This window comes from Heterocephalus glaber, unplaced genomic scaffold (assembly GCF_053883595.1).
Source record: "Heterocephalus glaber isolate CG9 unplaced genomic scaffold, H.glaber_assembly_v1.0 deba00001600, whole genome shotgun sequence".
Taxonomy (NCBI): domain Eukaryota; kingdom Metazoa; phylum Chordata; class Mammalia; order Rodentia; family Bathyergidae; genus Heterocephalus; species Heterocephalus glaber.
This window is the reverse complement of record NW_028258372.1, coordinates 6,773,129-6,791,186: the sequence shown is the minus strand read 5'-3', so window position 1 is coordinate 6,791,186 and position 18,058 is coordinate 6,773,129. Positions and strand designations below refer to the sequence as shown.

Genomic DNA, 18,058 nt, shown 5'->3' with positions numbered 1-18,058 from the left:
CATGAGCTACAATGTAGTGCCACTGAACTACATCCCGAGCCCCACAGTACTTCTTGGTGAGACCTGCAAATAGGCCTTGGAATTAACCATCATCCTTGGAGTAGTACCATGCATGAGCTGGGTTTTTTGTTTTTAATAGTACAGTGCTTTTGTTTGTTTTTATAATGCTATGGATTAAACCCCTAGCCTTGTGCATGCTAAGCCGTTTCCCTACCAGTGAGCCTTGCCTCCAGCCATGCACAGTGCTTCTGTACTATAAATATAATAAGAGAGACAAACATTCACCCATCAAATGTGGTTTGGGATTATTTTCTTTGTGAATCCTCCTTGATTTTATTTGCAGGTTTTCCAACTCATACTTCCATTTTCAACCATAAACTGTCTCGTATGTCCACTCTGCCTGAGCCTGTGCCTGTGCTTTCTCCCTCTTCCCCCTCTATTTTCTTGTGGTGCTAGGGATCAAATCCAAGGCCTCACACAAGCTAGACAAGTTCTGTATTACTGAGCTGTACCCCTGAATCTTTAGCTCTTAGCATCAGCTACAATTAACTTTTGTGAGAGTGGTTATTTTAACATCTTGCATATTCCCTTCTCACCACTGTCCTTGGTTCACCCCTTGGGTTGCTTTCTGTTACAAAGACTCCTATCTCAGCATGACTCTTTTGCCCTTAGAAGCTCCCAAGGAAAATAGGTTGACTGTGGCTGTTTGCATAAGGAAAGCTTGTAATATGCTTTTTACTTGTAATAGGTTTTTTACTGTGTCACATGCTTTACTACAACATACCCCTACAAAAATTATACTATGTTGTCCTGGAGTGACTGGAATGTTGGCATGACTTTTTATTAGCAATATATTTGCTCATACAGTGATGTCTTTTTAAGTATGTGACAGTTATAGTAAATTTAAGATAGAGCTGTATTGGTTTGGTTGTGGGAGGCAGAGATGATTCCTTTACTACCTACCTGAGTGATAATCAAATTCATTTTTCCCAAGACCAATATTGCCTTCTTTCCATGTTAATTAGTTTTCTCATTCTGCAAGTTAACTGTGATTATAAATACTGAATACTTGGCATGTTTTCTCAAGTATGAAAACAAAAGCTTATACTTAATGTGTAAATTAGAGCTGAACATAGGTCCAGACATATGGTTATTAGTGTTGCTTAAATCACTGGGACTTCTTGTCATTGTTGTTACAAATGTTCTCAATGGGCCTTCAAATCATTTCCTTTTTTGTCCCTTTTTAAAAACGCATGATTTTTGTAATTTAAAAAATAAGTCCTTTTTTAAATGTATGATTTTTGTAATTTAAAAAATTACTCTCTTGGATACTTTACTTAGGGTCCACATATAAATAAACCACAACAGCCAGTCCTGAGAAGTCCAGATGCACTGGGTTTGCTTAGATGCCTCATGGTCTCTAAACATTTGGTCTAGTGTTTCTGGCTAAAAGCCAACAGCAAATTATTCTTTCTGTGCAACTCTTAGCTTACTCTCTCCCTTCTCAGAGCATGATCTGCAAAATGTACTTATAAGACATCAAATTTGAATTGCAAATTTGTGTGTGAATATTATTTTATAAGTAGTCAGGAAAGAAACCAAAGGGGAACATTTCCCTAATATGTTAGCATGCTGTATGCATAATTTGTAACTGATGCTCATTTTGACCATATAGTTATCAGTATTCTGTGGATTTGGAAATGCCAGCACTTTCAAGTCTTTCTTTTCTTCTTATTAAATCACTTTATTTAACCTACATATTTTTATTGTTCTTATTATTACAAAGTAACAAACTGTCTTCTATTTTTAAACAGGGGAAAAGTATATATTATTTTATATTGTGGAATATGCCCTGCTGTAAAAGAGTATATATGTAAGTTAAGAAGCTCCTTATTATTAATTTGCTTTGAACTGCTTTGTAGGTTGATGATGTCAGTGTGGTAAATGGGGATGTGTGTGTGTGTTAATTACATGTGTGTACTTCAGAATAAAGCTATACCTTCCCCAAGTTGGATATGGGTAAATAGATAAGATGGGGAGATATATCTATATCTGTAACTATATCTATGCAGGCTTTTCTCTTTCAGTGTGTGAAGTTTAGGTGCTTTTATTCCTTTTGTCTTGCTAGTTGTAGTATTGCTTACTGGAATTAGGAACACTAAACTACAGACATGTGAAAGAAAAGCAGTGGCATGAAGGATTAGCAGCAAATGGCTATGGCCTTGGCAATGTGTTGATGTGTCTGAAACCCTCACACTCTAAAAGTTAAGCTTGAAGTTCTTTGTAAGCCCAGTTTTAAGGTTGGACGAGTTACTATTTTTACAGATGCACTTCATTTATGAAGAAAAAATCCTGCAGAGAAATCATACCTCAGGAACTACTAATTTATGAAATTAACCAAGTATCTCTTCCCTGGTAGTTTTTGCTAGAGAACTCTCAAGTCCTCTTTTGGTTAGTGGAATGAGAATAGAAACTGAAATGTACAATTCACACATACAATTTTTTAATTCAACTATGGCAAAAAATTGTCAAAAATTTGGCTACATATGTTTAATAATTTTTAATGTTTGAAAAAGACTTAGTAACAAGACAAAGTATGGAATGTGGTAGTGTAGCTCCCTTTTCTCTAACTTTTGTTGGAGAATTTTCAGGGTTTTTTTTGGCTAATTTCCTCTTTGTTTTCATACTAATATAATTACTTTGCTGAATTGCTTTTTCTCCTACAGCCATATCTTTGAATATCATCCATACATTCTTTGTTTTTTTATTTTTTTTTTGAGACAGGGTCTCATTATATGGTTCAGGCTGGCCTTGAGCTCACTATGTATTCCAGGCTGGCCTTGAACTCATGGCGAACCTCCTGCCTCAGCCTCCCAAGTGCTGGATTACAGACATGCGCCACCACACCTGGCATCCATACATTCTTGTAAAGTATGAAGGAGCACACTTTTGGGCACCAGGAAGATGGCTTCTTTTAGGTCAGTGCACTTGATTTTGTTAAGCCATGATTGTCAGGCCCCTCTTCTTCCTCATAGACCCACACGGTTATTGTGATAAATATACAGCTGATTCTCAACACATGCCTTGAAGAGCAGAAAGCTCCCATATTTGTGTATATGAATATGGTGCCATCTGAGAAAACATCCTGTGTACCTGCTGCCCTGGACATGCCCTGGATTAGTATTGTGGACCTTGTTGGTAAGTCTAGGGCGACTGTTAGAACTAGAAAAATTCTCCCTCATCACTGGCAGCTATGATCAGTAACATGTTTACTGAGCTATGTGCCGTGCTAAGTACTTTACTTGATAATCTTATAGAGTATCCTAGAATATCTATTTGAGTTCAGTGTCAGTGGATGGGTAGATTTACATATACTACTTGATCTGCAAAGAAAATACAGTATAACAATATTAAAGTATGATTTTCAAAAAGTTAAGACCTGACTCTTACAGAAATACAGAATGAGATGGATTTATTAACTTTGTTTTGTGCTACTGGGGATTAACCCCAGGGCCTTGGCACTGAGCTATGAGCTATATCTCCAGCTCTGGTTTTGTCTTTTTTTTGTTGTATTTTTTGAAACAGGGCTCACTAATTTGCTAAGTTTCCCGGGCTGGGGTTGAACTTGGCATTCTCCTGCCTCGGTCTCCCACCAGTGCTGAAATAATAGGCATGTGCCACTGTGCCTGCCTAAGAGTTATTAACTTTTAAATGAGGGAACCAGGAAAGGTCAGGGCTGGTTCTAAGAGTATTTAAGAAAGTAAGCATAGGCGTCTGGGATTTAGTAGCTCAATGGTTCCGGCATCTGCCTCGCAAGCACAAGGTCTCGAGTTTGATCCCTGGTACCAAAAAAAAAAAAGAAAGTAAGCATAGGCATTTAAAAGAAATGATGTTAGAATAAGATTGCTGAGTTGGACACAAAACAGTTCATGTTCTGCAAGCAATAAAACTACAACTTTCAAGGTAATCCTTTCTGTTGGACAGAAATCTTTACCTTAACATGTAGCACAGGTTAATGTGTGCTCTAGTAGTAAGTAGCAAAGCCAAACACAGGGACAGTCTGAAGAGTTAAATAATTCTTGGGTGAGCCTGCTAAATAGTTACGTGGAATAACACTGAAAAGTGTGCAGCTCCCTCACTTTTTCTTTGTTCAGATTTATGATAACTTTAACGACTCATTTATATCACATAACAGAGCTGCAAGCTTTCACCTCACTCTGCAAGGTGAAGAATGCATAATTAGGTCGGACTTGCCAATTAGTCTTGCTTCTATTTTTTTCTAGATAGAAGTGGCTACTTTCAGGCAAATGCTTAGCCCTTTGCTTTGTCTCCTTTATGTGTTCTCCATGACAATGGAAGCAAAGCTCTGGTCCTGATTCATCTGTCTAGTCTAGGCCCTGGTCCTGACTTGGCTTCTGTTCTTGTCATCTTGGTATGTCGTGATCTCAGTCTCCCACTTGCACACATTCTATCTGTGGCAATACACCGATTCTGTTTGTTGCATTACACCTTTGGGTCACAGAGAAGCTCAAGAGCCCTGTATTCCATATGCTCATGCCTGTAAGGAGCCAGGAGGCCACTCTAGTTCTGTGTGGGTTGTGATTTTAATCACTTGGGAGGTTTCTCTGAAACCGTGGGTCTAAATCCAGGCTGCACATTAGAATTCTGGCAGCACTTTAAAACATTATCAGTGCTCCAGTAACTGCCCCAAGTCGATCTGTAGGTCTGGGGGTAGGGTCTAGGCTTTAGAAGGTTCATAGGGCTTCCCAGCTGTGGTTTTGAGAAGTTGCTGCAGGTGGGCTCCTCCTGCCTTCCTCCCCTCCAACTGTTAAAATTGATGATTTGGGAACTTAGAAAACACATTTTATTCTGAGAAAACTTAGCTTTCAAGAATTTTCTCTTGCTATTTATTTAAAATATTGAATCTGAGTACAAAAATTGAACACTGAGACTTTTTGTTTGTGTTCCTGTTTTAGCAAACTTAAATACCTCTTTTGCATGTGGATGTCATTGGCCAAAAGAAAAATAGGGTCAGTCATATATAATGAAACAGCAAAAAGTGAAGCTGAGGAAGGCAGTTCAAGAATAGTGTTCCCATAATATGTGTTTTATCTCCATCAGAGAGATTTAGTAACTTTGGCAAAGTTAGTATGGCTTGCCCAAGGACACCTAGCAAGTACAGGAACTGGAGTTTATACTCATTCTGTCTATATGCCTATGGATGTACAAGTTTTTCTGAAATCTTGGTGTAACAAATGGAATGTCAAATACATTTTTTAGAAAATATAAACTATTAAACAGCGATTAGATCCATGGGGTTTTACTACAAAAATTTTTTAAAAGTTGTAATGAGACTGTAAAATGTAATCCTTTGTTCATCTGACCTAATCATTATTTAAAACACTATTTATATGAGACAATATTTTCTAGTTCAAATCAACTGTGGATTTTTAAATTTGGGGGACTGTTCTTATTTATATTTTCTTATGAATTGATGTTGATTAAGTTCTCAAATGATTGTTGCTTTTTGTGATTTTATTTTATCTTGGGTTAAATGTTTCCCAGTGACCTACAATTACATTGTTATGATGAAGATCAGTGGAGAAAATCTCCCCATTTTATTGGAATTCAAAAGTGTAATTCCCAGCCATTTGAGAGGCAACAGACCTACTCTAACAAAAAATGGAATGTCTTGGACTGGGGATTTAGCTCAGTAGTTCCGGTGCCTGCCTCGCAAACGCAAGGTCCCGAGTTCAATCCCCAGTACCAAAAAAAAAAGGAATGTCTTGTATGTGCCAGTTTTTTTTTTTTTTGTACCAGGAATCTAACTCAGAACCTTGCATTTGTGAGGCAGGCTGCAGCACCATTGAGCTAAATCCCCGGCTCTGTGCCAGGTTTTATATCAGGTAAATATATAGAGATGAACAAAAATAGTGTTTTTGTATTCACATTTATATTGGTAAGTTATTAGTACAAGTTTTGAAAACAGATTTTTTTTTAAGATATTGGGACAGAGATTTAGCTCAGTGGTTTCACTGCATGCCGTGCAAACACATGGTCCCGAGTTCAATCCCCGGTACCAAAAAAACAAAAACAAAGATATTCAGGGAGTTATAGAAAACAAGTTGAGAATTTGAGTACAGAATATGTGTCAGTGTTGTGTCCTACTCAGAATTTTACATCGAGTGAAAACATGGATAAATAGTTTGTATGGCAAATTTTAAATAAATTTGAATTTCCCTAAGACAATGAAAAATTGCTTTTAAGAGACATTGGTGGGAACATTTGAGTGTCATATTTTAAAAAAGCATTAGCATGTGTCAGAAGGTGAGGTTTTATTATATTTTATTGGGCTTTTTTATGGAGTGGAAACCTTGCTTTACTATCAGAAACCTCAGAGGATGGAAATTTTGCTCATGTTTCATGATATCAGGAAACTTCACCTTGAGGACCAGGTGACCCTTGCAGTGGTCAGTGCTGCTGATGTTCAAAGGAAGGCTGAAAGACACACACAGCCTGGTTCTTTCTTTCTTCTGCCTTTTGCAATACAATACAGATGCTAGATGCAGAAGCACTGCATTGCTTCTCTGTTGGGAAATCTTAATCTAACTGACAGCCTTGGCTGCCTGTTTGCTGTGTGTTCACCAGTGTCCTTGATATTGGCTCTGAGGAAGTATTTACAGTGACATGGAATGCACTTCTCTACCAACATTTTATTACTAAGGAAGTCATATACTCTTCTCCATTTAATTCGCAATGTTTAATATTTCTACCAGTAATTTACTATTTTAGCTAATATTGATGTGCTAAATTTACAGTTGACATTAATCTGATGTAAACACTTCCTTTGGTTCTTTTCTAATCAATTAATGGAGGGTGGACTGTCATAAATGCAAGACCTGAAGGTTTCTGTAGGTCACTGTTGTCGTGGGACCTAAAACCTGCGGTTCTTGTTTATGACAGGGTTATGTGCTGAGTGGGAGTTATAAATTCTAAAGATGTGGCAAGCAGGAATCTGGTAGTAAGTTTCCTGAAGCGAAAAAGGCTTGAGCAACTTTTGTGTGCTGAAGCCATAGGGACTTTTTAAGGGCAGTTTTAAAATTATTTTCAATGTCTACTTTCTACTTATCTTCATTTTTTTTTTCTATCCTACTTCAGTCTCACAGAAGCAAGTGCCATTAAAGGACCAAGGGGCCAGAATATTTGAAATTAGGAATTTATGGCCAATTCGAGACCTTTAATTACCATAATAATTCCTACAAGTGTGTGTCAGTGAGAGTTTCATTTAGGTATGAGTGAAGGAAGCTTTTCTGTGGTGCTGATTGGCAGGAAGGGGGACATGAGGGTGAAGTCTGCATGGGAACATTTAACACATTTAGAGCCCAATTCAGCTAAGTAAGAATTTTTGGGTCCAGTCTGTTTGGGTTGAGAGTTGAGGGTGAGACATTGGGAGGGAAGCAGTAGAGGAGTGGTAATAATGGTAATAACTCATGCATATTGATCACTTATGTTCCAGTGAGTGTGCTAAGGTGTTTGTGATTCCTCACTGTCATTGAGGTAATGTTATTGTATCTGATTTGGAAAGGAAGGTACCTCACCCAAGATTACACTCGCAGAGGTGCAGGCTGAACCCAGGCAGTCTTCAGTGCAGGGCCCAGAAGCTTGGCCTTGCTTTATTTTCTGTGGGGGCCATTTGCTTCCGCAGTACATTTTAGATATTTCAGGTGTCCATTGGTAAACAGAAGAATCATTAGCCCTACCTGTTTCAGTTGTGTCACGTTTCACTGTTTCAGGGACGGTGCAGGATGAGCTTAATTCCAGACACTCTATAGGAATGTTTGCAGCCGTGTGTCAATATAGGGGAGGGTGATATAGAAAGTATTGACAGTCCCAATACTCTGAATGTATTCATTTCTCTTACCTTTCCTTATTCATTCTTTTTATCTTCGGGTAACTTTAGATAGTTAACAGTTGCAACAAAGCAGATTTCTAGGCAGTTTTTGTTGCCTGTTATTTTAGACCTGAATACAGTTTTTGCCATTTTTCTCATAGCATATGTTAGAGCACAAGTCTCCTCTGATAGAAGCAATATTTAAAAAAAAAAAAGGAATATTAAAGTACTTACCTAACCATAATGTTGATACAAAAGATCATTTATATCCAAAGAAGCTTAGTTATTGTACTTCATTTGTCTTCATCTACCTGAAGTGCCAGCAAAAGAGATGTTGAAAAATAAGGATGGATAAAGAACAGACAAGAAAAATACATGTAGGCTTTTTAGGAACAGAGATTTTAGATCTTTGCACTGTATTTGTTTCCATGATTTCCTATCTTCTTTTCTACCACCGTGAACTGTGTAAATTTATTTTGCATATCTTGGCTTTCAAAACCAGATTCATGTAATCCATATCCTGTAGAAATATTTTTCAGACCAATTGATTTTTTTAGACATATTACAAAGCCAGAAAAATTTAAATTCTACCTCTTCTTTTGCCCCTCCTCTTAATAGATTTTAGGTTCCAATGAGGGCCTGAACCTGTGTGTGTCGTCATGCTGTTTGATCTTTAAATGACTGATATTAGCTATATTTTCATAGCATTTTGTTGAATCATGTTGTGGGGCTTCTCCTTTCCTGCCAGTCACATAGGGTGTCTGTGTTCAGGAATTAAAGCATTTACCTCTTCTCTCTTTTCCTCATTACTTCATCAGTGCTTAAGTACAGGTTTTGCACATGGTGTGGATTTAGTGGCCACATTCATTCAACAATATCTCCATTTATATGTATTTTTGAGTACCTCCTATGTGCCAGATATTATGGGAATGTGCTAGGTTTTGGTGATACACAATAATGACAGTTACACAGTATCTTATGCTGAAGGTGCTCACTCACTTACAGAAGAGAAACATGTTGAAAAGTAAAACATCATAGTATAGCACAGTCAGTATTGTAACAGAGCTTTTCTCATCCATGAACTAAGATACTTATCTCAGAGAACTATTGAGTAGGGGCTGTATTGGTCCTCTTTCCATCTCGTTGACCAAATACCTGACAAATTAAAGAGGAAAGATCTGTTTTGGCTCATGTTCTCAGAGGTTGCAGTCCATGTTTGTCTGCCTCCAAGGCAGAAATATCATGGTAGAAGGACATGGTAGAAGAAAACTGCTCATCTCATGGCATGTATGAAGCCGAGAGAAAGGGAATGAGACTTTTAGAGGCATGACCCCACTGACCACCTTCTACCAACTGAACCCCAACTCCTATTACTCATGCACCTATGAACTCATCAACCAGTTGATAATCCACTGATGAGGTTAGTGCCCTCACAATCCAATCAGCTGTGTGGGCATCTCTTAATCCAATGAAGTTGACAATCAAGATTAACCGCCACAGGGGTTAATTTGATAGTGTATGGAAAGTACCCAGCCACAGTCTCTTGCACATAATTTGTCAAAAAATAGCAGTCATTATTATTCAGTGAGTTCCCAGAGGAGGAAGAGAGTAAATTTTCCTAGGCTAGTTCAGTAACAAAGCTCAAGTGAGCTGAGACCGGTGAGGTAGGCTATGCCACTGACTTTGTGTCTAGTCATATGCTAGAATTTAATTTTCAAATGTATCATTTCTTTGACTTATAAATGCCTGTGAGTACCATTCTGTAGGGAGGATGCTATATTTTTAAGCATCTGTGCTTCCCTGTGGTCTTTTGGAAATCTGTAAATGTTTGTTGAATGGACAAGGATAAAATGGTGGGCTTTTGGAAACACCTCTATGAAGTGTTAGAGTAGTTTTAGGTGCAGGAGGTTTTGGCAAATAAAATAGGCAAAGCTCTAAGGAAAACATCCTTCCAGTAGCATTGATATACTAGCCATCCTTTTTTTCCTCTTGTGTTTTTGAGACAGAGACTCACTATGTAGTTCAGGCTGGTCTTGAATTCACTATATAGTCCAAACTGGCCTCTAACTCATTGTAATCCTGCCTCAGCCTCACAAGTTCTGGGATTAGAGGTGTGTGCCATCATGGCCAGCTTAGCTATCCTTTTTATGTCTGTTTTTGATCAAATGCATGTTCAACTATAGAATGTAGTTGTAGCATCTGATAAATGCACAAACAGGAAATATGAGGCCAGCAGGGGTCAGTTTAGTACCAGTTTAAGTTGCATACACATTATTTTTAAGTTGCATACACAGTATATTTTTACTTCATTGTAAAATAGAATGAGAATAGAAAGTGACATGTATAATTCAAATATAAAGTTTTAAATTTCAAACTACAGCAAAAAAAATTGCTCCAAATTTACGTAGCTATAGATGGTTTAGTTGTCTTCTCTTATGTGGTAGCATAGCATAGGACTTGTAGCCAAACTTATTTTCTTCGCTATTTGTATTGCTATATGCTAGAAGAAAACTGAAAATATGATGAGTATTTCCTTGATCTTAGTTACTTGGTAGGCTTTATAAATTAATACTTTATTCCTACTTTTTCTAGTTGGCTGTAAAGCTAAACTACAGTTATAGTTTGTATATGAAATGTCAATATTTCACAGAGTTATAAGAAACTAGATGTGATATGATTACTTCTGGGGAATAATCTTCAAGAAAAATAACCTTCATCTACTATATATATTCCTTTGTTATCTTAGTGCATTTTAATGGCCTTTTCTTTGCAACCTAGATGTATAGGATTGACATTTACAAGACTATGCTCCCAAATGCTAAGAATTAAATGTGTGCTGAATTCAGAGTTCTGCATGCTAATCTTTGTTACTGAGAATGAGTGCTCCTAACAAATGAACTAATTGTTTTATTGGTGTCTTAGTACAGTGCTCCCCCGACCCCCATAGTAGCTCTGTTCTTCTTACTACTCAGTTAACCCTCCATATCTCTGAGTATTGTATCCATGTGTTTTGAAAATATTTAAAAAATTGTACCTATATTGAACTGTATGTATATAGTTTTCCTTGACAATCCTTAAACAATGAAATATTATAAATATTTGTGTCATTTACATTGTATTATGTATTTTAAGTGACCTAGAGATGACTTAAAGTACATGGGAAGATGTGTAAAAATTGTACACAGGGCTGGGGATTTAGCTCAGTGGTTCCACTGCCTGCCTTGCAAGTGCAAGGTCCTGAGTTTGATCCTTGGTACAAAAAAAAAATTGTATGCAGATACTGTGCCATGTAGATAAATGGCTTAAGCATCTTTGGATTTTGGTATCTGCACTGGTTCTTGGAACCAGTTTCCCATAGATACTGGTGATGCCTGTAGTTGTTCAACTAAATGTTTTTATGTTAAGTGTGTAGAATGACAGACCTCAATACAACTTAAGGATCATAAGCCCCTGTATTATAGATGCATCATATACAGGGCTGTCTCTGGCAGGGCACCTCAGACTTCTTACATCATTCTTTTCCCATGAAGCCATACTGTCTTCTTTTCTGTCCATATTGTGGATTTGCCTGTTCAGTAGTCTGCACATTCGAGTTTCCTCCTAAATGTATTATAGAAGTTAGGAAACTTCCTTTGTCTCTTGTCCCATTTCCTCTTAAGCATTCTAGTAGAAACCTACGTGCATAAGGACAGATCATAGCAGTCTGTCATCCTGGCTTAAGTGGTTCTTGTGATTGTTGTGACTCAGGCCTACTGGAGACACTTAGAGTTAAGAGGGTGCATGTCTCTCCAGAAAGGAGTAGGGCACTGGCTTTAAAGGGCTGTAGGCACTGTGTTCTCTGCAGTTCAAGTGTAATAACACTTTAGGGTTGGACTGATGTGGTTGGTCCTTTCATGGGTCAGGAGGAGCACAGTGCAGCATTACTTGCTGAAGCAATAGACAGTAAGCTCTACCTAGTCCTTGTGTCTTAGTATATCTTTGTGTCCTTGTGGCTTAGTATATTGGGTATATTACATTTTTCTTTTCAACCAATTAAGTGTCTCCTTTTTTGTCTATATCAATTTTCTTTTGTGTATAACAAACTCAATAACTTTAAACATCATATATTTATCTTACAGTTTCTGTAGGTCAGGAGTCTGTGCACAGCTTGCCTGAGTCCTCAGCTTAAGGTCTCACAGGGCAATGGTTAAGGGGTTAGCTAGGCTGTTTGCTCACCTGGAAATCTGGGAAAGAGCCCACTTCCAACCTCATTTGGGTTGTTGGAAGAATTTATTGCCTTTTTTAGGTAGGACTGAGGGCCCTAACTTCTTGCTGGTTCTTGTCTGAAGTCTGCCTATGGTTCCTAGAAATCACCTGTGTAGTTCCTTGTCATGTAGGCTTTCCCCACATGGCCATTTAGTTTATTGAGTCTGCAAGGAGAGGCTCTAGTGTGGGTCTCCTAGCAAGATGGAGCTTTAAATAACTATCCACAGGAGTAACATATCTCTGGAGAGAAGCAAATGATAGGTCCTGCCTACTCAAGGGGAGGGGAGTTGTACAAAGGCATAAACACCAGGAGACAGGAATCATGGTAGGGGAGCACCTCAGAGTCGATCTTTCCACTTGTTCTTTCCTCAATCATGGCATTGAAAGAGAAGTAGACAAACATGAGAATAACCCATCAAGAGGCTTTTCCCTATTAGTTACACACCATTTATAGTACTCCAAAATGACCTGAGATACTGAAACATTTCAATTGTTTGTGCTTATTACCTTTTGTTTACATTTTCACCCCTTTCCCATTTGTTTTCCGAATGCTTTTTTTCATTTAAATAAACTATAAGTGTGTAGTTGAATAAGTATTTACAAATGTATGAACTCTTCACTCACAGTCAAGATATGGAATATTTCATCATCCCAAAAGTTGTCATATGTTATTTGGTGTTATTCATCCCACATGTCTGGTTGCAGCAACTGTTGATTTCCTTTGTGTCTGTAGATTGATTAGTTGTCTTTGAATTCCACATAAATTGAGGTATATAGTATAGACTCAAGTCTGACTTCTTTCACTTGGTATAAGGATGTTTGAGGTTCATCTATGTTGTTTGTTTCAGTAATGTGTTCCTCCTTTATACTGAGAGGCAGTTTATTGTACGGGTTTAACACAGTTTGTTTATCTATTCACCTGCTGATGATGAACACTTGTGTTATTTATAGTGATTAGGTATTATGAAGAAAGCTGCCGTAAATATTTATGTATAAGTTTTTATGTAGGCATACAGTTTATTTTTCTTGGATAAATACCAGTAACGAAATCAGTGGATCATATAGTAAGTGTATCTTTCAGTTAACAAGCTAATGTCCAACTGTTTTCCTAAGTGATGATCCTATTTTGCTCTACTTCTTCATCAGTATATGATACTTTTTAATTTTAGCCATCCTGATAGGTGTGCAGTAACATCTTACAGTGGTTTTAATTTGAATTTTCTGATAACAAATGATGTGGAACATTTTATATAGACTCAATGGGCATTTATAACTTTTATGAAAACTTGTACTTCCTTGGACAGTGTACTAAGCTGAATACATTATTTCATTTGTTTATAAATTCACAAAAGGGCATCTTTTGTATGCAGTTGCTCACATATTAATGTAATGAACATATATTAAACATTCACCATATGCTAATGACTTTATGTACATTGGTGCGCATATATATATATATATATATATATATATATATATGATTCATATCATAATTACCCCCATTTTACAAATGGGAAACTAAGACCTAGAGACATTCAATAACTTATCTGAGTTGATTCAGCTAATAAAGAACAGAGTTAGTATTCAAACTTGGGTGTCTGACTCCTCCATGTCTGTGTTCTTGGCCAGAAACAGGAAAACTCCAAGACTAAAAGCTGCAACTAGCCGTGCCCCTTTATTTATGTATTGTCTCTTGTCTGCTGTTTCAGTGTCAGAGGTGAGTAGCTGAGAGGTGAGTAGCTGAGAGACCACACAGAGAGGGTGTGGTCTGCAAAGTCTGCCCTTTATGGAAGGTGCTGCTGACCCCTGCTCTTGCCCATCCTACTTTCTTCCCACTTCATCTGCCTCCTTGTCTGGTTCTAAGCAAGGAGCCCTGGCAGGAAGGAGCTACAAGGGAAGGGAAGCGAAACCACAGGTTTCCGAAAATGTTTTCCTGAAAAGAAGACTTTCTCAAAAGAAAAAAAGATCTTCCTCCATAAATAAAAAAGTCTGAAAACTAATGTAGCAGTAACATTAACATCTGCCAAGTGTCATAGTTATGGGAGACATTGAAGTTTCTGTGTAAATACAAGAATGTAAAGATAAATTTCATAAAAAGTAATATTTTTTATTCTAGTGCTCGCCTCAGTAGTCTGTGTTTTGGGCTTAGCATTTCTAGGACATTACCTTAAACATCGAATTCTGACCTAAACAGAGAACAGAAGAACAAGACCAAGACCTTAGATACTGGCTCTCTGTCTTGATTGACTTCATACTGCCCGTGTCTGTGATGAGGCATTTTATTCACAGGGTTTACTGCTAGGCAATAAAATTTGGATGAATTTGGCCTGGATGGAGGGCCAGTAGGTCTGAATTAGGAAAATTCTGAGTTATAGAATTTTAAAAAATCATTGCATTGTTTTCAATTTTATACAGTAATTTAGTTATTTTAAAGCATGAAACAAGTATGTACATTTGAAGGGTGCAGTTCACAGCATTCAGCAGCCATAGCTTGAAGCAAAGCCCCAGAATGAAACACTGAGTTGAATGTCAATTTGCTCACATCAGTGTTTTTTATTATATGACTGTTCTTCCTATAAAAGTCAGGCTTTGTAAGAAGCCCAGATGTGAAGCATAGAATAATAAACCAAGAGAAGAGTACATCAGAAGTTTGTAAAATCTATACAATATGAAAGTAATTGGAATTATAATATATTCTCTGACAATAACCTTGAAAATTGAGTTTTGCACCTAATGACTCAATAGGACCCATCAAAAGAAAAGGAAAGAAACAATAATATGTTTTTAGAACATGATGAAGTGTTGAGGCCCCTGTAACTACTGACTGGAACACAAAGGATTACTCTGTCATGGAATTATGAATCTGAGAAAAGTGTGACATAATTGGAGGATCTAACTCTAAAATGTCATTTAAGGAAGTTAATGTCAGTAAGTAAGTTTCCTTATGATAATATAAAACATTTAGAAAAATTAAGTAAACTCTGAGCTAGTAAAAAGAGAGAAATAATAAGAATTAAGGTGATGCTAAATGAAATGGAGAATAGAAAAACAATAGAAAATGTCAGTGAAACCAAAAGTTGGATATTTGAAAAGATCAACAAAATTGACAAACTTTTAGGTAGGTGGACTAAGAAAAAGACAAGATTCAAATTACTAAAAAGCAGAAATGAAAATAGGACTATTAGTACTGATTGAACAATTGTGGTGTAAGAAATTGAATAACCTAGATGAAATCGACAAGTTCTCAGAAAAAAATCTATCAAGACTAAACATGAAGAAATGGAAAAAATCTCAATAGACCTGTGACTAGGATGGATATTGAGTCAGTAATCAAAAATCTCCCTAGAATGCAGAGCCCCAATTTACTAACTTCACAGGTGAATTCTTCCAAAAATTTAGAGAGCTAATACAAATTTTTCACAAACTTCTCCAAAAAATAGAAGAGGAGGTAATATTTCCAGACTCATCCTCTGAGACCAGTGTTACTTGGATACCAAAGCCAGATAAAACCACTATGAGAAAAGAAAACTGCAAACTGATGTCTCTTATAAGCACTGATGTAAAAATCACCAACAGAATACTAGCAGTCCAAGTTTAGCATCATAATAAAAGCATTATACATCACAATCAAATGGGATTTATTCCTGAGTGCAAGGATAGTTCAACATATGAAAATTAATTTAATAAGCTACATCAACAGAGTGTAGGAAAAACCCACCACATGATCATCCCAATTGAGGGAGAAAAGCATTTAATAAAAGTTGACAATCTTTTATGATAAATATACTTAACAATCTAATAATATAAGGAAACTACCTCAACATTATTGAAGTCATATATGTAAATCCCACAGTAGGCACCATGCTGAATGGAGAAAGACTGAAATCTTTTCCTTAAGATCAGGATCAAGACAAAGATGACTGCTGTTACCACTTTATTCAGCATAGTATTAGAAATTGTAACCAGGTAAGTAATAAGAAAAAGTAATAAAAGGCATACATACATACACATTGGAAAGGAAAGAGTAAAATTGTCTCTCTTCACAGGTATTATGATCTTATATGTAGAAAATCCTAGTGTCCACAACAATGAACAGCCTAAAAAGTAAATTATGAAAACAATTTTATTTACAGTGGTATAAAAATACTTAAGAATTACTTTAACCAAGGAGCTAAAAGAATTAAAGAATGAAAAGTACACAAAATTACAAAAAGAAATTAAATAGACATGAATGAATGGAAACATATCCCATGTCCATGATTTGAAAATTTAATATTTTAGGATGTCAGTACTTACATAGTACCATATATAGATTCAGTGCAATCTCTATAAAAATCTTTTTTTCTTTTTTTTGTACCAGGGATCGAACTCGGGTCCTTGCGCTTGTGCAGCAGGCTGCGAAACCACTGAGCTAAATCCCTGGCCCTATAAAAATCTTAATGACAATTTTTGAAGAAATAGAAAAACCCAACCTACAATTTCTATAGATTCTCAAGGGACCCTGAATAACTAAAACAATCTTGAAGAAAGAACAAAGCTTATACTTACTGATTTCAAAGTTTATTACAAACCTGCGATAATCATAACACTGTTTTACTGGCATAGAGACAGATATATAGACCAATGTCATGGAATAGGGTCTAGAAATAATCCTTTACATATCTGGTCAAATGATTTTCAACAAGAGTGCCAGGACCACTCAATGGAGAAAACACAGTCTTTTTAACAAACATTGCTGGAAAACTGGATATCCATACTAAATGAATGAAGTTGGACACTTATTAAACACTGCATGTAAAAATTAACTGAGAATGTCAAAGATCTAAATGTAAGACCTCAAACTGTCCAATTCTTAGATGACAACAGCAAAAGCTTTATGACATTGAATTTGGCAGTGATGTCTTAAATAGAACATCAGAGGCACAGATACTAAAAAATGCACAAGGTAATGAAAATTTAAGAAGTTTGTGCATCAAAATACAATATTAACAATAAAAAGGCAACACACTGAATGTGAAAAAAGTTTTGCAAATGACTTATCTGACAAGCGATCAATATTCAGAACATACAGAGAACTCCTAAACCACAGACAAAAAATCTGACTCAAAAATGGGTATAGGACTTGAGTAGACATTTTTCCAAAGAAGGCATACAAATGGCCAAAAAGTACATGAGAAGATTCTCAGCAACATTGATCTTTGGGGAAATATAAATCAAGCCTACAATAAATACTACCTCATACTCATTAGGATGGCTGCTATTTAAACAACAACAACAACAACAACAACAACAGCAGCAACAGGTTGGCAAGGATGTGTAGAATCAGAACACTTGTTCACTGTTGGAAGGAATATAAAATGGTACAACCATTATGGAAAACAGTATTACAATTCCTCAAAAACTTCAGAATGTTATCTATAATATCACTTCAGGTATATATGCAAAAGAAGGATCTCAAAGAGATGTTTCCACATGTCTATAGAGCATTATTTACAATAGCTAAAATGCAGAAGCAACCCAAAGATGCATCAGGGGATGATTGGATAAGCAAAATGTGTATATGTACAATGGAATCGTATTCAGCCTTAGAAAGAAAGGATTTTTATATAGGCTACAACATGACTCAAACTTCAGGACATTATACTAAGTGAAATAAACCAACAACAAAAAGATAAATACTGCACGATTCCATTTACATGAGAACCTTAGGGTAGTCAAAATCTAGAGTGGTGGTTGCCAGAGACTGGGGGGGAGCGAGAGAATAGGAATTATTATTTAATGTATGGAGTTTGAGTTTTGTAAGATGAAAGGAGTTACAAGAATGGGTAGTGATGATGATTGTACAATATTATATATGTGTTCAGAAACACCAAACTATATGCTTAAAAGTGGTTACATGGTAAATTTTATGTCATATATATT

General features: G+C 36.5%; 1 protein-coding gene across 11 annotated transcripts in view; it reads left to right on the top strand.

Annotated features, from left to right (window-relative positions):
* Nucleotides 1-18,058, top strand: part of Smyd3 (SET and MYND domain containing 3) — an 877,202-nt gene that overhangs the window by 252,492 nt on the left and 606,652 nt on the right. The gene's annotated exons all lie outside the window — the stretch shown is intronic.